Here is a 16,072-nt window from a genome sequence, read left to right on the forward strand (position 1 = left end):
GTGTTTCTTGTGGCTATTGACCATTGTATATAATGTTGATTCGGTATAATAATGATTTTGAATAGATTAATAAAACAACAATAGCTTAATGAATATAAAAAATAAAAGTGAAACATACATTTCCTTTGTCACTTTAGTTAACACAAAGGTTTTACTTTCTATAAATCATTGAAGTTTTTAGACAAGCAATTTAGGGCACTTAGCTTGAGATAGTAGACTTCTGTACTACAGAGTGATGTTGTTATTGTGTTTTTTTCTACAACCATGTTTAAGTATGGAAGTAGTTTAGACGAAATTTACATCCTCATATCAACAGCATTACCGTTTTCCCGAGAAAAAAGAAAATGTGTGCTTTCGAAAAATCTATTTCCATATCTTATACTGTAGTGGATATTTTTAAAATCAATCACGACAAAAATTGATGTACAACATGGCAGGGATTTTATTCTCTCTGGATCAATCAATCATGCTAAAATTTATTTTTTGTTGAGTTCTCTTTCGCTCTAGTTTTTTTTTCTTTCGTTGCTGTTTATTTCTGTGTCTGTCGTTTTGACGGTCTTTGGTCCACAGTCCATGAATGTTATTTATTTTTGTTGTGTATTTTATTCATTTCAGAGAAAGTTTATAAACTGGCTGTTAAAATTAAAATTGCGTTTCCATTGTTTTAACAAATGAAGGAGATAAAACATTGCATCCAAGCCAATAATTGGTGAATTTACATGTTTTGAATCCCACACAAACATTTTAGTCGCAAATGTTCTTCTGCTTTCAAATGATGTTACTCTCTACTTAACACGTATACATGAAATATATTTATGAAACACTTTTCTGAAAGAATAAAAAATTGAGTAAGCAAATTAAGCTATTTTGATTGGGCAGATTCGTCAAGAAGACATACCTGAATTGTGTCATGATTGAACAACACTATTCTTGGTATTTATCGCGATCAACATCAATTTTTCTTAATTAACATACACAAATATTACAAATAGAACAACGTTCATGATAATGTTCTGTTTTTACCATACATGTACACAAAAAAAACTTACCAAGCAAAATATATTGCAAAATTAGATATTAACTATATTTATGAATACCTTTACAGAAATCAGATTGAATAAGGAACTACTACATCCATATCCGACATTATTTTAGCATGTATTTGATTCGTTGATTATAGTAACATGGTACAGACAGTTCCAATAACCACCAGTTATATTTTTTCATAATATGATAAAGGCCTTAGACCCCACTGGTTTTACATAGGAAAATGCTTTGCAGGAATATCCGTCATTCGTATTATTTCGATATGGTGGTTAAATCAAAGAAAAGCCAAATTTATGAAAAAGAGAAATCATAGCGTTAAGATTAAAAGACAAAGATGGAAATGACAAAATAAACCGTATAAAGTTAGAAGCATTGATGATGTTCTCCTCCAATAATGTTACATCCTCCAGCCGAATAGGTAGCACCAATTTAGTTTTTCAAAAAAACTGTCAGCATTAACACAATGAAAATCATTAAACAAATGAAGAGCTTTTTTGCATCATCAGTCATTCATCTAGTTAAATAAATATGTTAATCCAAAAAAAAATAAGGAAATAAATAAATAAAATAATTGGAAATCAATACAAACTCTCGACTTACAGGACATCATTACATACAAACAAGTTTCAGGGTAGGATAATGATTACACGAAATGTTCTTTTCGCTGTCAACATGTTTTTCTTCTTATAATTTTAAGTGAAACACCTTTAACCGCTTATACGAAGGAAAATAATGAATATGCAATTAAAGGTAGAATAAAGGCAATCAACGGTTAATGTGGAACAAAAAAAAAGTAAAACAAATCAAAAACATCAATTTTTATTAATAATTTTAGCCTTAACCCTTTAAATCTATCAAAACCAAAAACATACTTCTGTAGTATGAATCTTTGTATTATATTTTCATAAATACCCAAAACCTTTGACTCCGGTTTTGCCTGGAAAAAAGAAATGTTTCGTTTTTATTATTTTGCTCTCTCTGGTTCCTTTTTCATTCATAGTTCATGTCATAGCCATTAAAATCAATTCAAACCAGGCTTTGTTGGAACCTTATGAGACAATTTTATAGATTCATGCGCTTATACTTTGGTTGTAGTTATGTTGCCCACTGCTATGGAGTGATTATCTTTGGTCCCTTTTTGCCCTTTACAGGTGTGGCCATTAATGAAATATGATATACCGGTATAACATTATACAAGGGACTCAGACCATTTTGAACTTATTTTTAGGTGTGCTGACCGAGGTAACAGATGCACAGACTGAACGGCAATCATATTTGTTACATATAAAAAAAAGTATGTGCTACTAAAACTAATTATCAAATGGGGAGGTATAATATTTTAAACATTCGTACATTTTGAACCTCTTGAAACACCAATCGGTAGAAGACGATGCTTATAAAAGAATCAGTTATGAGGTTCAGCCTTTATATCACATTGAGAAAGGTCGACAGTTTTTGATTGATTATCTACACGAGACAGTAAAGGGTGGTACTTAATAGGTGCATTCATCATCGCGTCAGAATACAGAATTAATTTAGTTTTAAATGTTGATTCACCCAAAGCGCACAAAATGCTTTTATAAGAATCTGTACTTTTTGGGCTGATATTTCTCCATTTCCCCTACATCATAAGATATATTGGGAAATATTTTTCAAAATATTGGGAGTAATTCTAAAATCACTAGTTTTTTCTTTCGAATTTAATTTTAATTAGAGTGACGTCACACACAAACATTGTGTAGACCAAAAAAATAACACTTCTTCCAAGAAGTAAACTCTCATTAGCTGCACTGTAAGAAACATAGGGATCTTAATAAAATAAAACGAATTGTATACAAGAAGTACTCAAATCCAAAACTATCGAAAAAGGTAGCCATATCAATTTACTAACGGTTCTACCATGTTCAATACAAGAATGAAGTCTCGGTGTTTTGTGTATTTTTAAAATTTGTAAAACTGCACTTTGAAACATTTGTTCAAGGAAGAAAAACTGTAAATAAAGCATAATTTACTTTATTTTGCATAATAAAGAATTTGAAGAATAAAAACAATTAAGCTTTATGATTTCATGTGCCAGAAATTACCACAGAAAGTTTCGTAATCAAATTTTACGAATATTTGATTGAATTTAAAAATACTGAACTATAAACATTATTATTATGCATAATCATACCTATCATTTAGATGTTTTACGCAATTGATATGATTTATACCTAGTTACCAACAAGTTGATGCCATCATTCGTTTTATAAACCTATTCTAAGAAGTTACAACGAATTTATGATGCAGTTAGATAAATCGGAGTCCTTGCATTATTTATGTGTGGGAAGGTAAATCAGGGTATAAATAGGGTATTAGATGAAAAAACACAAATATTTTCCATTCTATCTGTTACGGATTGGAATTCACTATTTTAATTGTATTTCAAAATGCTATTTTACTTTCACAGCACAAACTGCAGTTACAGTGACAAACATGAAATATAGGGAAAAATAAAAAATAAAAACAAAACAAAATATTGAAAAAATCGTAACGTCGATATTTTTCTTTGTTAAAAACATATTACATTATGTTGAATCAACGTCTCCTGTTTAATTTTGAATGTATTCTAAGCCCGTTTACACTTAATTTGCTGCTTCATCACTGCAGAAAAATGTTTGTGAGGAATGGGCAATTTAATACAAATAATTTGCCTTAAAATAAATAAGAGTTGAATATGATATGTCCGGGAAGTTCTGCCTAGACAAGTAGACTAGATAGAACGGATGTCACAGCTTTATTTTCAGAAAAAAAAATATGAAACAGAAAATCCACTGTGACTAATCTTGTGGTTTTTATGGACTTGCAAGAAGAGAACTTTCCAAAATGAGATACCATCCAGGACATTCGATTGACAGGGTTGTTTTGTCTTTTTCTCTCATAATGAAAGCTAAACAATATCCTCAAATTGAAATCATTAGTTTTATATTATGATCCTCAATTACTATAAATGAAGAAAGAAGTACTCTATTGATCTTTCACCTTTAGCTCCTTTTTGGGTTCTTTAAAGACCTACATGAAATTCAAAAGCGCCTTCCAATTCTTGAAGTTGAACCCACTGTTGAAGAATAAAAATTGAAATATACCTCTAAAATTGGGTTGAGTGTTCATTTACTTACGGACCAAATATATGATAAATATTAAAGAATAAACCTCATATGCAAAAAAAAGCAATATATAGAAAGGTCTGAAAAATTCCCAACAATGTTAGAACTGTCAATTTACGATGCAAATGTTTGGTTTTCCCCTGCGCGGGACTCGAATTCGTACCGCTGTGACATCTATGGCAACACCGCCTGCACAAAGTCCAGCGCCTTCGACCACTCGGCCAGCTAGGCGATATGAAAAATATAGCTTTCGCTGGCCGGATCATTCCTCCTCGTAGGATTAATCTAGGACTATAACTTAGTACACGATGTATGGTAGTACGGGACGGTTCATATATACGATGCAGCACAAACAAACAAATTATATAAGTCTAAAGGATTGTACAACGATACCGATAAAGATGTTAATACACTATAATAATATATATATTTTTTATTATAGTGTATTAACATCTATTACATTAATATGTGTGTGTCACAGAGATACGAGTTCACTACACTGCTCCACCGGATCAAATTGATACAGGGAAGATAATGTAAGTAAAGAAGGGTCTAAAAAATTCCAAACGATGTTGGAACTGTCAAATTTTCAAAGCAAATTTTGGTCTTTCCCTCCGCGGGACTCGAACTCGTACCGCTGTGACATCTGTGGCAACACCGCCTGCACAAAGTTCATATAGGTATATATATCCAAATGCCTCTACAGCAGTTTTCATTTAAAATCAAATAAAATAGTGATACAACTAAAATATGCCAAACTAATAACACAATGGAAAAAATCTTTTTAAGGTTCTTCCCAAGTTACAATCAATGATGCATACATATACACATTAAATTCAATATCAAAATGTCAATATTTACATTATTTTAATTAATTATGAATAGTAATCTTTTAAAACGCTTGTTTACATTTCATGCTTCGCTCATTTACTTATGTTACATTGTATGTATTATTTCAGTTACTCTATGTTCTTTATTGTGTTTTTTTCTGTTTTCCATGTCTGGTCTTTGTCCCTGGATTACTTTCTTTTGATTTCCGCTAGAATCTTGGTTCCCTTGATTACTTTCTCAATATATTTCTTCTTTTCACCCGTAATATACGAAAATGGTTTTGCGAGTATAGACAAGACAAAATATATATGTTAACTACACTCTTGACAACGTGCTGAGTTCTTTCCACTGGATTGATAAAAATATTGCATAAATAGAATTGTTTTTATTTATTACTAGGTAGAGGATATGCACGCCCTGTACAAAGAATAATTTATGCGACTTAAATTGATTCCGCCATTTAGATTTGGTAAGACCTTCGCAATATATCTAAGCGACATATATTTTGGAATAAAATATCAATTCGCCTTGCCTATGTATTTTTTTAAAATCTATCATTACCAAAAAATTGTATGTACATGAAAAATTATATTTTCATAAATTTTATGAAAAAATAAAGAAAATAGAGTATAAAATATGCTTTCTCAGTATTAAAAATATCCAGAAGGTTTCAGTAAATAATGTTTGAAATGAATTCTTATGTGTGTATGTTTGCGTGCTAGATCTTGACTTGGAGAGAACCTCAACTCAGTTTAAAAGTTACACAGTGAAGGGTTATAACAACTTTGACCGTTGTAGAAAAGATTTTAAGACACTAGAAAAAATACAGAAAATAGATTTGTTGACCCTCTGAAAATGTATCGTTTAGAATCAGCAAGTCAGAAGAAGAACTATTCTCAATTAGATCTGGATATCGGAAAATAAAACTTTTTAGGTAGCGTATGAGATATATTTTGTTTTATAACCTTGGTAAAAAAAGAAAGCTCAATAAGAAGTCACAATAGTTCGTACTAGATCTTGCATACCTTAACAACTGAGCAATATAAACACCATGATAAAATATGTAAGTAAAATATTATTTTAAAACAAAAATTAAAAAATGACATAAAATGTTCTTCCTGCATTAACAAGTAAAGAAAGATATCTAAAAAAATACAAAACTTAAGTTACTGAACCTGACCATACTAGCTCAAAGAAAAGTAAACACAGACCTGTACTGAAGTAAACATCGAGAACAATGCAATAAAAATGTTAAACTGTAAGCGTTTTGTCGAAAAAATTTTTTAGCATTATATTTATAAATTATGTTTCGCTATATCTAAATTTGCTTCTCTACTCTATCTCGGGATTATAATAATAAACCCCTGTCTCTAGACCAAAAAGAGGGTATTTGTATACATATCCAACTATTTTAGAAGACATTTACATCCGCACATCAAGTGAATAAAAGTTTTCCCAATAAAAAGAGAGAATGTGTGCTTTCGAGAAATCTATTTTCATATTTTAGATGATATTGCATATTATTTTAATGACGCAACACAGAGCATTTTAGGTATTGATCTTTCCGGTTCAAAAATATACAATATTTTTTAAAATCACAATTCATTTTGGTCTCACTATCTAGTAAGCAGAAACATAATATAATTATAAAACACTTTGATTGCAGAATTAGAATTTTCGGATGCAAAATTCAGCTATACTGATTGGGTAGTTCAATCTTGCCAACTAGCAAAGAAAATATACTTGTGAATATTGTCATGAATGAACAGTCCTTGGTATTTATCCAGATTAATGTTAAAATATTGCAAATGGAACAATGCTCATGATAATTTTACACACACACACACACACACATCTTAACATTCAAGATCTGAAAAAAAACAGAGAAATACCTTTTTCTCTACATAGCAATTAAAGATATTAAGTATATTTATGAATACCTGCTCTAAATAACAGACCATCACATCAATGCATGGAATGTTTGAATAAGGAACTGCTATAATCATATCCGCCATCAATTTTACCTTCATTCGTTTGGTGATTGGTCGCTCATAGTCACATGATACAGACAGTCATGTGAACCAATAGTATGATATATTCCATACGCAGTCAAAATGCTAACGGCCCAAATCGGGTTTCTTTGCAAAAACCTAAATTATTATGTGGGAACTTATCCAAAAGATATTAGTAACCCCAATTCTAATTAAAAAACACTAAAAATTTGTAAAGACATCACTGAGAATGTCACAATAAAATACGAATTATCAATCCTTATATCGAATGTTACATCGTCCAACCGAGTATATAGCATTTAAAATCTGTACAAGCACAAATAAAAACCGTTAAAAAAAAGAATGGCTTGTTTGTATCATCATCATACAATTATAATGTAACATGAGCATTTGTATCAAAATATTAAAAAAACTAACTGGAAATCAATTACATTGTCTCAATTTCAGGACATCACTGCATTTAAAAAAATAAGAGTACATTGATGGCTATAAGAAGTGTTCTATCGCGAAAACAAGATTTCTACGTAAAATATACAAAAGTGTAGGAGGAATCGAGGCACTCAACTGAGAAAATGAAACGAAAAAAACAAAAATAAGCACAAACACAAACACAAACACACAAACATGCAAGAGGAACAAAAGCAAAGAAAACAGAAAATGTTGATAAAAAAACTGTAATCCAAAAACTAAAATATCAGATATTTCATCTGTTGTTGACTCACATCTGCGAGTAGTTAGAATCAACCATGTTGGATTTTTATAAATATATGAATATGAAATTGGCGACCATAGCTTTTTGGATGATTTGTCTTCCATAATAAATAATGATACGCGAAAAATGCTACGTTTTCTTAACATCAAATAAGTTACACCACTCCTGCAACAAGGAATCGACATGTGCTAAATGTACCAACTATACAATTATAGCTATGTATTGGCTGCCATTTTTAAAATGGCCGCCACCGCGGTTGAAAATTCAAACTTTTTCGGTTTCGTTGAAATTTGATATCCACGTTCTTTACACTGCCTCGATTAATAATAAGCAGTTCCATTGACAATATCTTTCTCAAAAGACAGATCAGGAAACGGGAGGCGACTTCTACACGTTTCGTGGAAACGTAAATTTTAATTATTATTATTATTGTAATTCTCCTGTAATAAAAATTCATTGATTTGTCCGCACGTTTTCACAAAAACGGCTCATCTGATTGAACTTCACAGGAAGTTAGAACTACTCTTCGAAGGATGCAGAACTCCAAAAATTTTATTTCAGTTGCCGTCATTTTTCAAAATTGCCGCCGGGCTGGACATACCCATTTTTTTTACACCGGAAAATGGAACATCATATATCTCCAAAACTGCTGATCAGAACTTGACGAAACTTGGTATATATATTAAGCTCAATAGTCCAAACAAATTCACGGAAAACAATCGCATGCGTCTCGGCCGCCAACGCGATCCAAAATTCAAATTTGTCCGATTTTGATGAAAATTGATATTTAGGTTTTTTAAGACACCACGATTAAGAATCTGCGGCTCAATCGATAATTTGAACTACGTATCGACTGCCATTTTCAAAATGACCGCTACCGCGATAAAAAATTCAAAGTTGTTCGATTTCGATGGAATTTGATATCCAAGTTCTTTACGCTGCCTCGATTAATTATAAGCAGTTCCATTATCTTTCTCAAAAGACTGATTAGGAAACGGGAGGCGACTTCTACACGTTTCATGGAAACGTAAATGTTAATTTACTTTCCTTCAATATAATTAAAATTAAATCTTTAATTACGCTACCCTCCATTGACTTGGCACATGTCAGATTTTAATCAGATTGACTTTCTTTGTCCTGAACGTCAGCTACCACCGTCAATACCAAAAGAGCTACCATTAAGTGCAACAGACGCTAACGTTACTTCATTAAAAATCTTTCTTCTTGAATACCACACGTCTAGTACAATCAATATGTGTGAACATCAGCCTTTGTCTCTCATGGATGGTCCACCTATGACACTAATGGTTGACCCTGAAACAAAGCCACTGCTCATCACACACCAGTCCCAGTTCCTTTACACTGGCAAAAAATGTTAAATCAAGGCTTGATCTGGATTTACGACTTGGTGTCATTGAACCTGTTCCAGTGGGTGAACCGAATGCCACAGGATGGTGATATGTGCAAAAGAGACTGGCAAATGTCGCCGTAATGTAGACTTTAAATATCCAAATACTCATGCAACCCGAGGAACACACCACACCTCATCACCATTCCACCAAGCTATGTCTGTTCTTCAAAACAAAAAGAAAACTTATGAATGGAATAAATGAATCTCAATGTACACGTAAATATAGATAATCTTACCATATTTATCTTACCAAAGGACTCATACCGTTATAAAACTGCACATTAAAAATGCATTGCTTAAGGAAATTGGTACATAAGACTTATTATGAAATCGTTGCCAATGTACCAAACAAAACAAATATGTGAGGATAATGTTCTGCCTGGTGCAGATACAAATGAGGATAGCTTTTTCAAAGACTTGAATGTCATGGAATCACCCTCAACTCGAATGAGTTCGTCTTTGGACAAAAGAATCTGTTGAGTGTGCTGAGTTTGAGATTACTTCCAAAAATGTTTGTCCTTACAGAAAATATCTACAGCCCATGCATTTTTACCTTTTCTATTCCGCCCTGTGCAGGTCCGGGTGTTAAAAGAATAGGCCTGCAGCAGCGCTAAGCTTGTCGTAAAAGGCGACTAAATAGTGCTCAGAACCTTAGCCGGGGGCTAGGGCGCTCTGCCCACAGAGCAACTGGAATGTGTGCACCAGGTGGTGGAATAGGGTACCCCTGGTGTGTTACATGCTGGGGTTGTCAGGCTATAATACGGAAAACCTGACCGCAAACCATAGTGGTGCAACGTGTTAGGAAAGATGCCACGTTCCTCGCACGTTAAAGAACCCTACTGTGGTATTCGATCGGAGTATAAACCATAGGGCTCCGCCACAGGAGGCTAAATTGCCCGACCCTACCCACCTCTCCCTATTTCCAGTGGCAATCAAAATTTGTCGACCCCATCGTCCTTGTGTCCCATCCCTTTTTCATTTCATCATCATTTCATGTTCATTTTATCATCAATTTCATGTTCATCGTCTGAATATAGCTGAAATATTGCTGCTCGGACGTTAAACCCCAACAAACAAACAAACAAACAAACCTTTTCTATTCCGAGCAAATTCTCTTATGTACGAACACGGTTCGGACATTTTAACCAAATTTCATATGCTTTCGGGATGGCCGAACGAATGCTACCATTCCAAGCATTGTTGAAACCTGGTACACCATTTTAGTAGACTCATACTCTATGCACTCTTTTCCACGCGAACAAACCAACCTGTCTAGTTACTGACTGGTCGAAACTGGTATTGGCTTCGGGCTCTTCTATAAACGCTATTTCGAATGCCATTGTGATGAACCGTTTTGCTGCCGCACAGGTTGGCAAGTATAATTTGTGGGCAGTAGATTTACGCATCTAGCGGAATCTCGTATGAGTATGATAGAATCTGGCTTGCCATAATCTCACCATTACATTAGTATTCATCACATCGATAATTAAAACAATAGTACCCAACATGACTATTGTACAGCGTTTATATGCCAAAAATTAACATTTTAGTTCATGTTGAGGCATTTTTTATCATGGGTAGGGGTGGCAATTTTCCACCTAACTTGACTTGGAAAAGTTCAAATATTTATTACTTGGGCTTAATCTGAAGCTAAGACACTATATTGATTTACCGTATCACACGAAAGCTTATTTAAACTACGGTATTCTGAAAAAAGACAATATCGGGTGATATAGAAGAAAATTCTGAAATTCTGAAAATTCTCCTTTTTCCGATTTTATAGTAATTGTCACACCAAAAGGAAAATCTAAGTGCCTGAATAGATCAGATGTGTTGGGTACATCATTATCTTAATTATGAATGCCTAAAATATGAGTTCTTCAATGTCAGTATGCTGTGAATGAGAATTATGTTTGATACTGAGACCAGTTTTCTAGGGGTAGGGGTAATATTTTTAACATTTTTGGAAAATCCTTTTTTGAAAATTAGTTTTTCGTGGTTTATGTGTGTAGAAAATTTAATTATCTATCGAATGATACCAAATTTGAGATGTTATAGTTGATTAATAACTTGTGGAGCTCGAATTTATGTGACTTATGACCGAAAAATCGAAAATCCCGATTTTTGCATGTTTTGATAATTCTGACTACGAAATTCGCCAAAATTGAAAAAAAAAAACAAAACAGAAGTATAATTTGTGATAATGCTAAACAGAAAATACCAAATAAGCCATTTTTACTGAAGTATTAATACTTTAGGGGTTTTGACGTATAAAATGTTAATTCAAGCGATTTTTCGGCGGGGTAGGGGTATATTTTTTCCATTTTACCGTAAAACCCTAAGTGTTACCGCAACTTTCTTAGTACCATTGTAAAGCTAAGATACTGGGTTATATGATGATAATACATATGTCAGTTTACCTCGTTCTGTAGCAAGAAGAAGTTCGTAGAATCAAAAAACTTAAAAAAAAAAAAATATTTTTGACTCAACGAGGTTTAAAAAGTAGCAAAAAATACAAAAATGCTTCGGTTTATTTTTTGGCAACAAAAAAGATTCGTAAATGGGAAAATCATATTTTGGTTGATGAGTGGGGGTATACACGGGGGTTATCTCAGCCCACGTATACTAGCATCTAATGTCGGGCCTGAATTTACAATCACCACTCACTTCCTGTATGACTGGGGAATTCATCATCGCTTGTCTTCGTTGGCATTTCCATGTAGAAATTGTAGATCTGAAAACAGTCAAACGACTGATATCTGATTACACCGGTCCTGAATGTGATCTCAATATTAATGCATTTCAACGACCAATACTTCAGTACAGAAATATTTCACATACAGATAGTACACGTTATCATCTAAAATATGTGTCATTCCAATGACACCAGGAAAATACCAACCTCATACAACATGGAGCGAAACCCTCGAGGTCAGTGAAGAGGCTTTTTGTAATTGCCACATCTATATAGGCGAACGTCTATCACAACAAAGAAATGCACAACCACGGCTAATTAGGATTTTGTCCGTATTAAAATTTCCTTTAAAATCGGACAGTATATTTTGAGGTACGTCAATTCGATCAGTAAAAGTATAATATCGTCTGGCTGGATGACATTGAGAAATGGGATTTTTTGCGACCATACATTCCTGTTAAAACACCGGATCCAAAGAAAATTCTTCGGGATTATAATATGCTTCTGTGATGCTTCTATTGTGACATATTTGGACTTACAACAACCAACTTTGAAATTTGACGTGTCTTCGAAAGCCTTAAGAACACTGAAACAGACGGTTACACCTAAAAGGGTTTTACTTAACTTCAGCGTTGATTAGTATTTTCCCCCGAAACACTTTCACCCTCGCAAACACCTTCTTAACCAACTCCTTTGTTTGTACCAAGACCAAATTCAAGTCACTGAGTATGAGATCACATGGAGAACCCGAATTTCGTAGTCTATTTTTGAGATGTTTTAAATAAAACACCAAATAAAGTAGTGAAAGAACAACTCTCAACTAATACAGGTACCTAGTAGGTCAAGTCGATCCATGCGCCCTCCATAATGAAACACTAAGGTGCTTATTACTTAGTCATATATGTCAGAAAAAATTCAATGATCAGTTTATGAAAAGATGGTCAAAAACATAGGGTGAGGTAGAAGGTTACGATTATAGTTAGTCACTGATATTTAAGTACTTAGTAACAGTTCATACATTATGTTATGTGAATTTTTATCTATACTGCATTGTGGAACATTTCCAATTACCGTGGTCATTTTCCTCCATTGAATATTGCAGTTTGATAAATAGACATATTGCTTATTTATTATGTGCGTTTTATTTGGTTATTGCAAATTCTTTGCTGTGTATCTATTGACGCTTTCGTGTTACCTGCGGGCTGTCCGATGAACATAGTCAATATACACTTCCTTTGTTCATCTCCATGCCCTACCTCTCTGAAGTATATATCTCATATGCTCATCGACTGTCACAAATTTGTTCGTCTAGTCGTTATCCCTACATTATGTTTTTTTTTTTATCCTGGTTCTCTTGATTTTCCTTCCAGTACATATCTATTGTTCGCTTCCAAGTATGATTACCCAAACATCCATATACAACCGTTATTTACAACACACAGAAACAAGTATAGGACGCACACAAGTTAACATGTCCTTATTTAAAAGTATTGCGTGAAAGCGACTAGTTCCGAGATACATTTATTGTAATTATTCTAAGAACTTCATGTTTAGAACTTGTTAACAATACAATAAATGTTTAAGGTCAAATAGTTGAAACCTTATTCCAAGAAAATATTCGGTCCGCCTTGTAGAAGTAAGTAAATACTAAGTATCGTCTCTAAAACACAATGGAATAAAGGAAAACTAGCTCTGTTTGAAGGATGCATATTATACCATAAACCTATTTTAAGTTTATATGTAGTGCATATTTGTTTAAAAATAATTATACAATTTAAAAATATTTTTGATTTGAATACATTAGGTAACATGCATATACAACGATCCATTTCAAAAACAAAACCTCGGTTCCATATGCATTTTAAATAGTAATATCAGCCCTTCTACATTTACTTTAATATATTTTCTAAACCTCCCTTTAACTTTTTCAGTAATATGCCTAAGTATAAACGACAACTTTTTGATGGATTCTAAACACCAGATCATAAGAACTTGTGCGTATATTTTTCCTGTGGAAAATAATGTTGTGTATAACATCAAGAATTTTAATGAACAGATTTTAGTAGCATTTGTAAACAATCATTAGCTCTTATTCGACAATTCTGTTTTATAGGTCTGTCTTTGGTTGACATACTACTGTATCTGATCGTCCGTCCACGCGTCCCACGGTTACTTACAAATGTCTTTAGAATTCGAATAAAATTGGGGAACAATTTTTTTTATTAACAGAGTAGAATGGAGTTTCATTTCAGTGTGTATTATTTTGTGATTCCTTTACAAAATCAGATGTTTCAGTGCATGTTATAATGAAGAGCGGTTGCATTTTCACAATATTCTGAATAACTACAATTGGATTGGTCTCCGGATTTCAATACGTTCTAGGTCGGAATTTCCAGAAAGGAAACTGAAACTAGAACGAGAATTACGAACCCTGTGGTGTCGTTTCATTCCGGATATTCATCACACAGACCCCAAAAGACGCACCACAAAGATGATATACGTTGGGATCAGACCCTCTAAGTACAGCCAATAATCTGTATTCATGGTCTACCTAAGCATTAAAGGAAAATAAGGCACCCACACAAATATGCATTTATATTTAGTTTTTAAATGGATAACGGATTTCGACGAAGAACAGTTGTTATCAAATTCTAATAAAATAAATTCAATCACAAAAAGACACCCTTGAAAAAGTCTTAAAAAAGGTGAAATATTTTTTTTTATTTTCAGTAAAAGCATTGATAAACCATCCTTTTTATCTTTAGTTACTTGTATCCTTGACGACCTGTGATGGTATTTAAAAATGTCACGATTACCCGTGCACCAAATACCCCACAATCACACTTGGCAACCCTGATCACAGATACCTTATTATAGCAGTTTCAACAGCATTCGGGATGCATATTTCATAGTCTACTTTGGAGCAAGCCTAATATCAAAAGTGGAAACAAACACTGTCAAAAAGTAAACAAATGGGACGAGTCCAGATATTTGTTAAAAAGGGATTCTGGTCCTTAAACATTGTCGAAAGGGAAACAAAAGGGACGAGTCCAGAAATTGTTAAAAGGGGATTCCGGTCCTTATACAAATTCAGGCTATCATTTGCTCATTTAAAGGACGACCATTTGATTCTAAGAGGGTCTGGCAAATTTCCTTGGGTCAGGCTGTTTACTTTTCCAAAAGGTGTCGCCACGAATCAAATTGTCGCCCGTTGTGCACAACTCTCCTTCACAAATTAACCAAATTTTCAAGAACAGGAGGGTTTACCACTGCAATCACAGACTCATTTCGACTACATGTATCCATTAAGTCGACTTTCAAGAACCAGTGCTGAACCACAGGCGCTTGCTCCCACTATCAAATATGCAGACCCCCTAGTATATCACCGAGGGCGGGGGTCGTCACTTGATTAGTTTTGGGTACGGGGGTAAAACTGGAGCTGAAAAAAAACATTCATATATTTGTCTATCAAGAAAATCCGTCCCATTCATATATTTTGCAGTGCAAAATACATACCCATTCATATATTCTACCACAGCAATTTGAATTAAGAGAAGCTATTAAGATAAGAGAATAAATTCCACAGCGGCAAGTCGTTGTGGAATTTATTCCCCATTTATTGATATCAATAAATATTTAATAACATGTTAATAAATATTTGTTAGCATGTTAATAAATATTTATCAGCATGTGCATAAATGATTTATTAATATCAATAAATAGATGAATTATTTACATGTTGATACCCTAGACTATATGGTGGGAGCAAGCCGCTGTGGTTATATAGAACCGTCCTTGCCAGACCCGACAGGGTAGTCAATGACGTTAAAAACACCCTCAGTTAGCTATAGTAGTGGGGCTGCATATCTGGTAGTGGAAGCAAGCCCCTGTAGCTCAACTGACTGTAGAACTAAAGCTGGGGGAAAAACAAACGGAAAGCAGTCTGTGTGGTAAAACACAAGTCAATAGTCACCAGAGGGTTTTTAAGGTAAATAGTCTACATCACAAATCTGTATTTAAACACGTCTGTATTTCTGTATTTTTAAATTCAGGGCTATGCTTCAATGAAAAAAGCCCCGTGCAGGTCCGGGTGTCAAAAGAATAGGCCTGCAGCAGCGCTAAGCTTGTCGTAAAAGGCGACTATATAGTGCTCAGAAACCTAGCCGGGGGCTAGGCGCTCTGCCCACAGAGCAACTGGGATGTGTGCCCCAGGTGGTG

At 33.7% G+C, this 16,072-nt stretch overlaps 1 long non-coding RNA gene across 1 annotated transcript in view; it reads right to left on the reverse strand.

The window, feature by feature from the left end:
- Positions 1 to 10,184: 10,184 nt before the first annotated feature.
- The window catches only part of LOC148619050 (uncharacterized), a 196,677-nt gene continuing 190,789 nt past the window's right edge, over positions 10,185 to 16,072 (reverse strand). The window contains exon 3 of the long non-coding RNA XR_015921521.1: positions 10,185 to 10,250. This is a non-coding gene — a long non-coding RNA (uncharacterized LOC148619050). The remainder of the gene's footprint in view (positions 10,251 to 16,072) is intronic.

This window comes from Perna viridis, chromosome 4, assembly GCF_037379345.1.
Source record: "Perna viridis isolate PV_CMFRI_1.1 ecotype Kerala chromosome 4, ASM3737934v1, whole genome shotgun sequence".
NCBI classification, from domain to species: domain Eukaryota; kingdom Metazoa; phylum Mollusca; class Bivalvia; order Mytilida; family Mytilidae; genus Perna; species Perna viridis.